The sequence below is a fragment of the Gavialis gangeticus genome, unplaced genomic scaffold (assembly GCF_001723915.1).
Source record: "Gavialis gangeticus isolate Ggan-Ray unplaced genomic scaffold, GavGan_comp1, whole genome shotgun sequence".
NCBI classification, from domain to species: domain Eukaryota; kingdom Metazoa; phylum Chordata; order Crocodylia; family Gavialidae; genus Gavialis; species Gavialis gangeticus.
The window spans coordinates 11230892-11239126 of NW_017728980.1; positions in this window are offsets into that span (position 1 = coordinate 11230892).

An 8235-nucleotide genomic window follows, 5' to 3' on the forward strand; every position below is an offset into this window, starting at 1 on the left:
GTTGGGTCTTGTCCTGTTTTCTGTTTACTTCCGTATCTTGGATTATTTTTTCTTTAGTTTATCATATTTTTGAACAGATGGAGCCCAGCTTTGCATTGACAAGTGTGTTTTCAAATAAAAAGGGGGTTTTTTTTGTGGCAGTTTCCCTTTAATATATTGTAGATCTGCCAGCTACATCCCTTCCTGCTTGCTCATTTGGAGAGCGGAGTAGGCATTGCGGTATTGTTATATGCACTGCCTTAGTGCTTTGCGCTGTGCTGTCATGGACTAGCTCCAATAGTCCACTGGAAGCAACAGCAGCAATTGTCCACCATAGGTTGTCACTTAGTTTCATCCTGAAGGAGTGTCATGGAAATTTAAGGAGTGTTAAGGAAGATGAGAGAGAGATTTCTGTTCTTCACATAGCCAAGTACAGCCAGATGCATCAGACAGGTGCAATGTTAAACCTTATTATAAGATCTTGGCACCTAGCAAGCTTGTGCTCGGTCTACCCATCGTTTTCTGAATTTGCCAATGGCAGATCAAATTAGTTTTGGTTCCTTCATCTAAATATTCTGGCTGGTGCATGCATTGGTCCTCGACTGTGATCAAATTAATAACAACCTCCAGCAGTGGACTGAGTAATGAGTGCCCTGCACCTGTGACAATCGAAACACTTACACAGGTGCCTAAATGTAAGCAAGGCCCTCCAGTTTAAAGATGTCTAAAACAATTCTGTTTCTTCTGGAAATTAGATCATATTTAAAAAATCCTTGCATTCCTTTGTCTTCTCTGTTCCATTACCTCAAGGTATTTCACATGGAAAAATACAGTTTTTGCTGCTTTCGGAGCTCAAATATGAGAAGTGCTAGGTTTAAAAAAAACAACCCAAAAGCCCTTCAACGTTTCCTCTCTGCTCTCCCAACCCTCTTGGCCACCTACCCTCTTTCTCCTTGTTTGACTTTGCCCTAGTTAATATTCCAACAGGTGTTTCCTTTTTAAGAGGAATTTTTTAGGTCGATGTCTCCAGAGGCCTTCTGCATAATAACGGCATACGCACTATGTGGCAGCTGGAATGGGAGAGAGCTTTATTTCCTTAACCCCACCGTTTCCCTTTCTTCAGAGGGACAAAGGGTCACAATTTTCAGTCTTTGCTGCCACTTTCTCTTCTGGTGAGACCCACTTGGGCCATCACATCAGAAAATTCCTGCTGGGAGCATGATATTAGGGAGGAGCTGGGAACAGAAAGCCGCTGCTTTCTGAAGCCATCTGCAAAGCATCTCAGCTTCTGAGTCTTGTTTCCTTATGAAGAGGCTATTTTAAAACAGCCATAAAGTTGGGTTTTTATTTTAAATTAAAGCATCTTTCAAAAAAATAAAGGAATAAATGGGTGTTTCCCACATTCTGATACTAAAAGAAATGTATCAGAATGGCATGCAGGATTGAAGGCCAACAGGAATCTCTCATTAGTTCCACTAACAATTGGATGGGTAAGTGGGTTGTGGGATTTCCCAGCATCCCCCTTTCTCCAGATGCTTCTGAATCCTTGCCCGAGACTGACTGACCATTTTATATTCGGAAAGTGCATCTGAGGTGCAACATTTTACATTTGGAAAGTGCAACTTTTTGCTTGCAGGACAAATTATTTGGTCAGGGATATGACCAGGATGGGGGGCAGTTGGGGCTTCATCCCAGAGGGTCACAATCCAAGGCATCAGGAGGGCACGAGATTGGGAATGGATAAGGTGCAGATTAGAGGAGCAAGCAGGTCAAGCGGTCCCCCTTGGTGATTAGGGTGTTTGGCGTAAGGGTCTGTAGCTATAAGGGACTGGGACAGGGGCGATCTCCAAGCTACAGCCACATGCCAGGTGCCAACTGTCAGAAGACAAGGCTCTGAACTAGAGTCAGGAGCTGGAAATCTGGAGCAGAGGGGTCCAGGCTGGAGTCCAGATCAAGGAGCCAGCAGGCAGGAACCAGGAACAAGAATGAAACTGGGAATCCAAGAAGCAGGACCCAGGAAACGGAAAATTAGGAACCAACAAGCAGCACCCAGGAGTCAGAAACTCAGGGTCAGATAGAGGCATCTGTCCTGGTGAGCAGCTTGCAGATGCATTGAAGCAGGCATCCATGCCCATGTAGGCAACTGGGGCCAGATGGAAGTAGTTAGTCTGCTGGCAGCCAGAACCACTCAGACAACTGAGGCCAGCTGGGGGCAATTTAGCCTGCCTACTACCCCAACTTCCAACACATTTAAAATAAATGTTAGGGGAATATGACAGCCCCTATCTCTCTTGCAAACGCTATATCTAATCCCCGTTTCATATGACACAAGTTAAATGTTGTTCCATATGGTCCATGTGCGCCATACAGTTGTCAGGCTGCACTAATAACTTTCAGGAGAGGCATATTTAATGCTTGTTTGGTGCAATCCCCATCCTAAAACCCAGGGAAGAAAATAGCAAGGCAAAGCTTTACAAACTTGACTTTGTTTGGAGATGAATGGGATTGCCACGATGCCAAATCCAACCCTGCTGAAAGGAAACGCTTTCTCACATGCAATGCAGTTAACTGGTGGAACTCATTGCCTCCCGATATTGAGGCCAAGAGCTGAGTCGGATGCAACACTTTCAAAAATGGCTGCAGCCATATCCATAAATTAGGGTGCAATATAAACCTACATGTTTCAGGTAAAAAAAGCAACCTCTAACTATAGTGCTTAGGAGGAAGCTTTTTCTGGGTGCGGGGTATCACACTAGCAGGGTTTCATCCACATTTTTCCAAAGCATCTGGTGCATACAGCTGTTGGTACTTGATTACTGGAATAGATGACCCATTTCTGTCAATCTAGCATGGCAATGTTTAGTCTTTGTGCTCTAGAAATGGATAGAGCTAGTGTTAAGGAGACTCAAAAGACTATTGTTGATTCATTTTGTGGGAGTGCCTAAGAACCTCGAGCCTGTCTTAGGACTGTGCTGTGTAGGACCATATACAAAATAAATCCTTTAATGATTGTTCCTGCTTAATAGAAACCAATCTAGGAATTAGATAATATGCAATAGATGAATAAACTGGCAAACACTGGAATGGGAGTAGAAGAGCAAATAAGAACAAGTTAGAAGCAACACCATATCCCAGTAGTCAACACCATGAGCAGACTTTATTCATGATGATAACATTGCCACTGTCTTTTCTGCACAAAGCCACCTTAAGAGACAATGGTTAAATTCACCCCTCTGAAGAGGTGCCAGCACAAATCCTATGTACCCCTTAATCTATGTTTTGATGGCTTAAATACATTTTAAGTGATGCAAGAACCAGGCTTGGAGTTTGCACCAGAGTGAATGTTGCTCAGTGGGAGAGAATCACCCGTAAACTGTTCTCTGCAAAGAAAAATACTGAGGCTTTACCTGCCTGATCTAGAGCTGCTGTCAAGTCTTTTAAAATTTCCAGACATGTGTCCTCCTCCCTGAGTTTATTCAAAACACATTTTGGATACATCTGGGAATATTATTAGTAACTGATGAACAAGTCTGCACAACTTCATGTTCAGAATAAGTAGCAGGAAGAATAATGAATCCTGAGCCACAAAGAACCTTTTAATACTTGCCTATAGAAGTGAAACAATCATCCTCATTATACAGAATAGCAGGAAAGGGGAGCAAAGGGAACCCTCTTGTGGCTAAGGCATGAGACTAGGGTTCAGGAAACCTGGGAACTGAATCCATTTCTGTCAGTGATTTTCTATGAGAATCTCTCACTTCACATTTTCTCCAGCCTTCAGTGCCCTTTCTATATAAAACAGGCTTGCGTTACAGGGCTTGTGCCTTGCTTTCAGTGGATCCTCCAACTCTGACAGGGAATTCTAGTCACAAATGTGTGTGTGTGTGTGTGTGTGTGTGTGTGTGTATACACACACACACACACACACACATATATATATACACACACACGCGTGTGTGTGTGTGTGTATGTGTATTGGCAGGTATGATGTTAGAGGTATTGGTGCCTATAAACCACCTCCAGTTCATATGACAATTTTTTATCCGTAAGGAATTAGACACTGAAAGGAAAACACAGGGACTTGTCACCAAACAAAAAGATTATCTTGCTAACAAAAGAGCCAATGAAGTAGCCAGGGCATTTTGTGGATCAGATCCTTGATAGAGAAGCACATCTAGAGAATGAGGAGGAGGGGAAGGGATATATTGATGGACTGTGGAAGATGTCTATATAGAAAAGATTCTTGGGGGGGGAAAAAATCTCTGACTCAGATAGCAAAACCCTGGCTCAGCGCTACAGTATTTTCTTCTACACCATAGCTGTAGACTACCACCTAATTATGCATTATGTATGGCAGAGAGGATAAGGAAAGAAGGATGAGAGTGCTAAAGCAATATATGCTATGAATAGATTAGATTCCTCTGTTATAACTCCATTAAAAATTGAGTGCACAGTAATGTTGTGCTATTCTTAGTGCAGATAACTTTTTAAAAGATTAAGTCCAATACATTTGCTCACTGTTTTGGAGCTCCTGATTCTAACACAGAATGGGGTTGGGGTAGATGACCTTAATAAGATGCTACAAATTATTGGAAATAAGATTGCAATTCTCAGAACCTTTAGTATTGACTGGTTAAGTAAATCATCTGTTAAATGGCAGTCTAATTTGAAAGATATACATTGCACTGAATTAATAAGCGAACTGATTAAACTCTGATGTTAAAGTAACAAAACTGCTCTGATTGATTGGATACTTATAAACAAACCTGGAAGAGGAAGACAGAAATTGCCAGCTGCACTTAAGAATCCTTGTAAAATATAATATATCGGGCAAATATTAAAGATCAGGTCCTCCGAGGAACTGTAAAAATTAACACTTCTAAGATTTTTTTGTGACACAGCCAAACATGTTTCACTGCAAAATTTTCTTTCCTGTGTTAATAACCCATGAGGTTATTAAAACCAAAAGAACGATTGAACTAGACTTTACTTTTCACGGGTCCGTCTGCTTATTTACTTGTACAGTAAAAGGCAGTCACTTCCACTTTATTTCTGGCCAGGGTTTTTTTGGATTCTCTTGGTTTTGTGTTTGAGTTTCTGATTCTGTGAAAGGATTTGCACATAACTTTACCTATGTGAAGAGCCCTTTTAAATTCAATATAACTGCTGTACTGAGGTTTACGTTTCCAGGATTCAAGTGATAGATTATAAATGGTTCGAGACACTAATCTTACTTGTTTTGTTGAACACTGTGCATTTATGTAACAAACACAAATAAACACCATTTAAATTAAAAAGAAATGCAGTGTGATTTCTTTTATCATGTAAACACTGATCATGTTTTATGGACTGTTGATTTGTGTAGGGTATGTAATGACATGCTACTGTTTCTTTTAAATGGGCTACAGGCTATGGTGCAATCACGAATGTTTTCAACATTTTGACCTATGAAAAATGTAATTGCCCAACTGATTCTATTATTTATGCTTATGTTGCATAATTACCAGCCCACCATGATGACTCAGAATAATTGACTTAATATTGATAAATAGATTAACTAATACCGTAAATTATTATTCACCAGTAAATGAATCAGCATGCTTTTTGCTTTAAGTACCACTTAAAATGAATTCATGGATCGGAGGGGGAGAGGAGGGTTAAGTTAAGAGTGGTAGGAGATAAACTGCCAAATGAGAGGACCGTCAAAATGATGTATAAGCAAGCATTCTAGGCCATATGTTGAGTGAATTTTTGGCTCCATTAAAATCAATGGGAGTTTTGGCCTTGACTTCCATGGATCCAAGGTTTACCACTAGCTCTATGCAAAAAGGGCAATGCATCATAGAACAAATGCATTTTCTCATCTGGAGCAAAAAAGGGCAAATCTCAAGCCCGAATCCTGCTGTCTGCAAAGTCAGTGGTAAACTGGCTCTCAGCACTTCAGCATTGGGCCTTAAAGTGATAAAGGCTGTTCCAAATTATGTATGTATGTTAATAGGTGTTTTTTCCCTTATCATTTCATCATTCAATTATACCAATCTTGTTCTGGGGTTTATTTTACAATTTTCCTCTTCTGCAGCCATTTTATTAGCTTTAGAACTGTCTAGATGATTTATGGGACCTCAATTTATTAATATATATTATACGTATAAACATGCTATTTCCGCCTCATTATGGCACCAGCATTTTAAACAAAAGCTAAAATTATGCACAAAAAAAATAAAATAAAATTAGAATCCATTCTTTCTTTAAAGGGATAGGAATTATAACATTAAATTACATTTATATTGCACCATATCTAATTGGCTTGCTATCAAGAGATGCTTCTCAGTACTGAAAATATCACAAGACAGCTTTTTCCCCCTCTAAAATATGTACCTTGCAGGATAGAAATTTTCAGCATTTGAGCCCCAGTTCAGAACAGCTTTTAGTACACATTTAAGTTTCAGCAAGTAAATAAGACTCATTGATTACTCACTTTTATTCCAAGAATCAATTAAGAGTAAAGTTTCAGTGAACTCAGATGGGACTCCCAGATCTCCAGTGATGCTGTGATGTATAGCCCATACTCTGAATCCATCTTAAGAGCATCATGATCCCTGCTGAAATTCTGGGTAAACAGTTTGTTTGTCCAGCATTGAGGGGTGGAGTGATTTTCAAGTAATGAACTGGTACATTTGAAAAGGAAGCATCTCCAAATAGGAAATGGCATCTCCAAGACCATGCCAAGTAACCCCTTCTAAATCATGGAGTCCAAATATTCCACTTCTGCCGCTGAAATGACATTTTTAGATAAAGGCAGGCCAGGTTCTTTGGGTAGATGCAATATCTTTTATTAGACCAACTGAGTAGTTGTGGGGAAAAGTTCTTAGCAAACTTTCAGGCGCAATCACCCTTCTTCTGAAGGCAGTCACTTGCACTTGATTAAAAATCAGGTCTTCTGAGGAACTAAAAATGGGTGAACTGAAGATGAGTAGTTGCGCCCGCAAGCTTGCTAAGAACTTTTTTCCAGTTACTCAACTGGTCTAATAAAAGATATGACATCTACGTCTACCCAAAGAACCTGGCTGGCCTATGTCCTTAGACTAACATGGCTACAACCCAGCAATTTTATATGAAGATATTCCATGTTATTCAAGGGAATTCACCCTGCAGAGCAGTCAAATGTTTAAAGATATTGCAAGTTATTTCACATGAGATTTTGAGCTGTGTCCTGTAAAAATGTACCTTCTAAGACAATACTGTTTTATGCATGTAACTAAGCTGTTGGGCTAAAGTTAAAAACCATTTTCTGTAACATGTTGGTATCACTCTTCCCCCGCTCACCCCCCATCTCATCATTTTTCTCGCAACATGCTATCATTTCATTTTCTTTTCTGCTTTGAATTATATTTTTCATTCTAATTCTTAAAATGAGCCTGTCAAAGAAATATCTACCTGCCAATATGACACCTGAATGTTATCATTGATTTTACAGTCATCTTATCTTGGTGATGTGTGTATGCTAACTCAGCTGAAAATTAATTAGAAACAATTCCATTTAAACAGTTGACCAGGAATCTTAGTGCCAATGAAAATTCACCCCCGTGGAAATAGAAGTCCTCTGTTTACCCACAATGAGGGATGTGGCATGGGTAGTTGCTAAGTACGTTTGTTCCTATTATTTAGTGCTGGATTTAATGCCATAAAATTCAGATGAGATGTTCCCGTTCTCCTAGGGGAAATGGATCTGACCCATAGCTCTATTATTTTATGTTACTATTAGTCATTGGGTTTTATAACAACCGTAACATGCCCATGTGTTTTGCTCATTCTCTTCTTAATGCAGTTTTTAAAACTCTCCCTAGACTGATGCTGCAATGTGTCACCTGTCTCTCCATCCTTATCTACCCCTGCTCCACTCTTGAGTTACAAGCAGGTTAGTTAATATTTTGCATCTTCCCTCCTTAGTGGATAGTCCACATAGAGGACAAGCCTTTTCCTGCTAAAAATGAATGTGAATTGTTCCTTAAGATTAACTGGTAGGGGTCTGTGTTGTGTTGCGGTGGTAAAGGCCATCAGTTCAGATGGGCTGGGTGTCACTTATAGAACAAAGGGTGGGGAGAGGGGAGGGGAAGGGATGTGCCTGCACTGGAGGAGGGGGGCTGCTGAGAGCAGTGGGGGGTGGGTCTTAATTTTGAGGACTCCAAAATGTACCCAGGAGTGCTGTGATGTGGTCTGACCATGAGAGGGTGGAAGGAGTGGGGTGGTGCAACC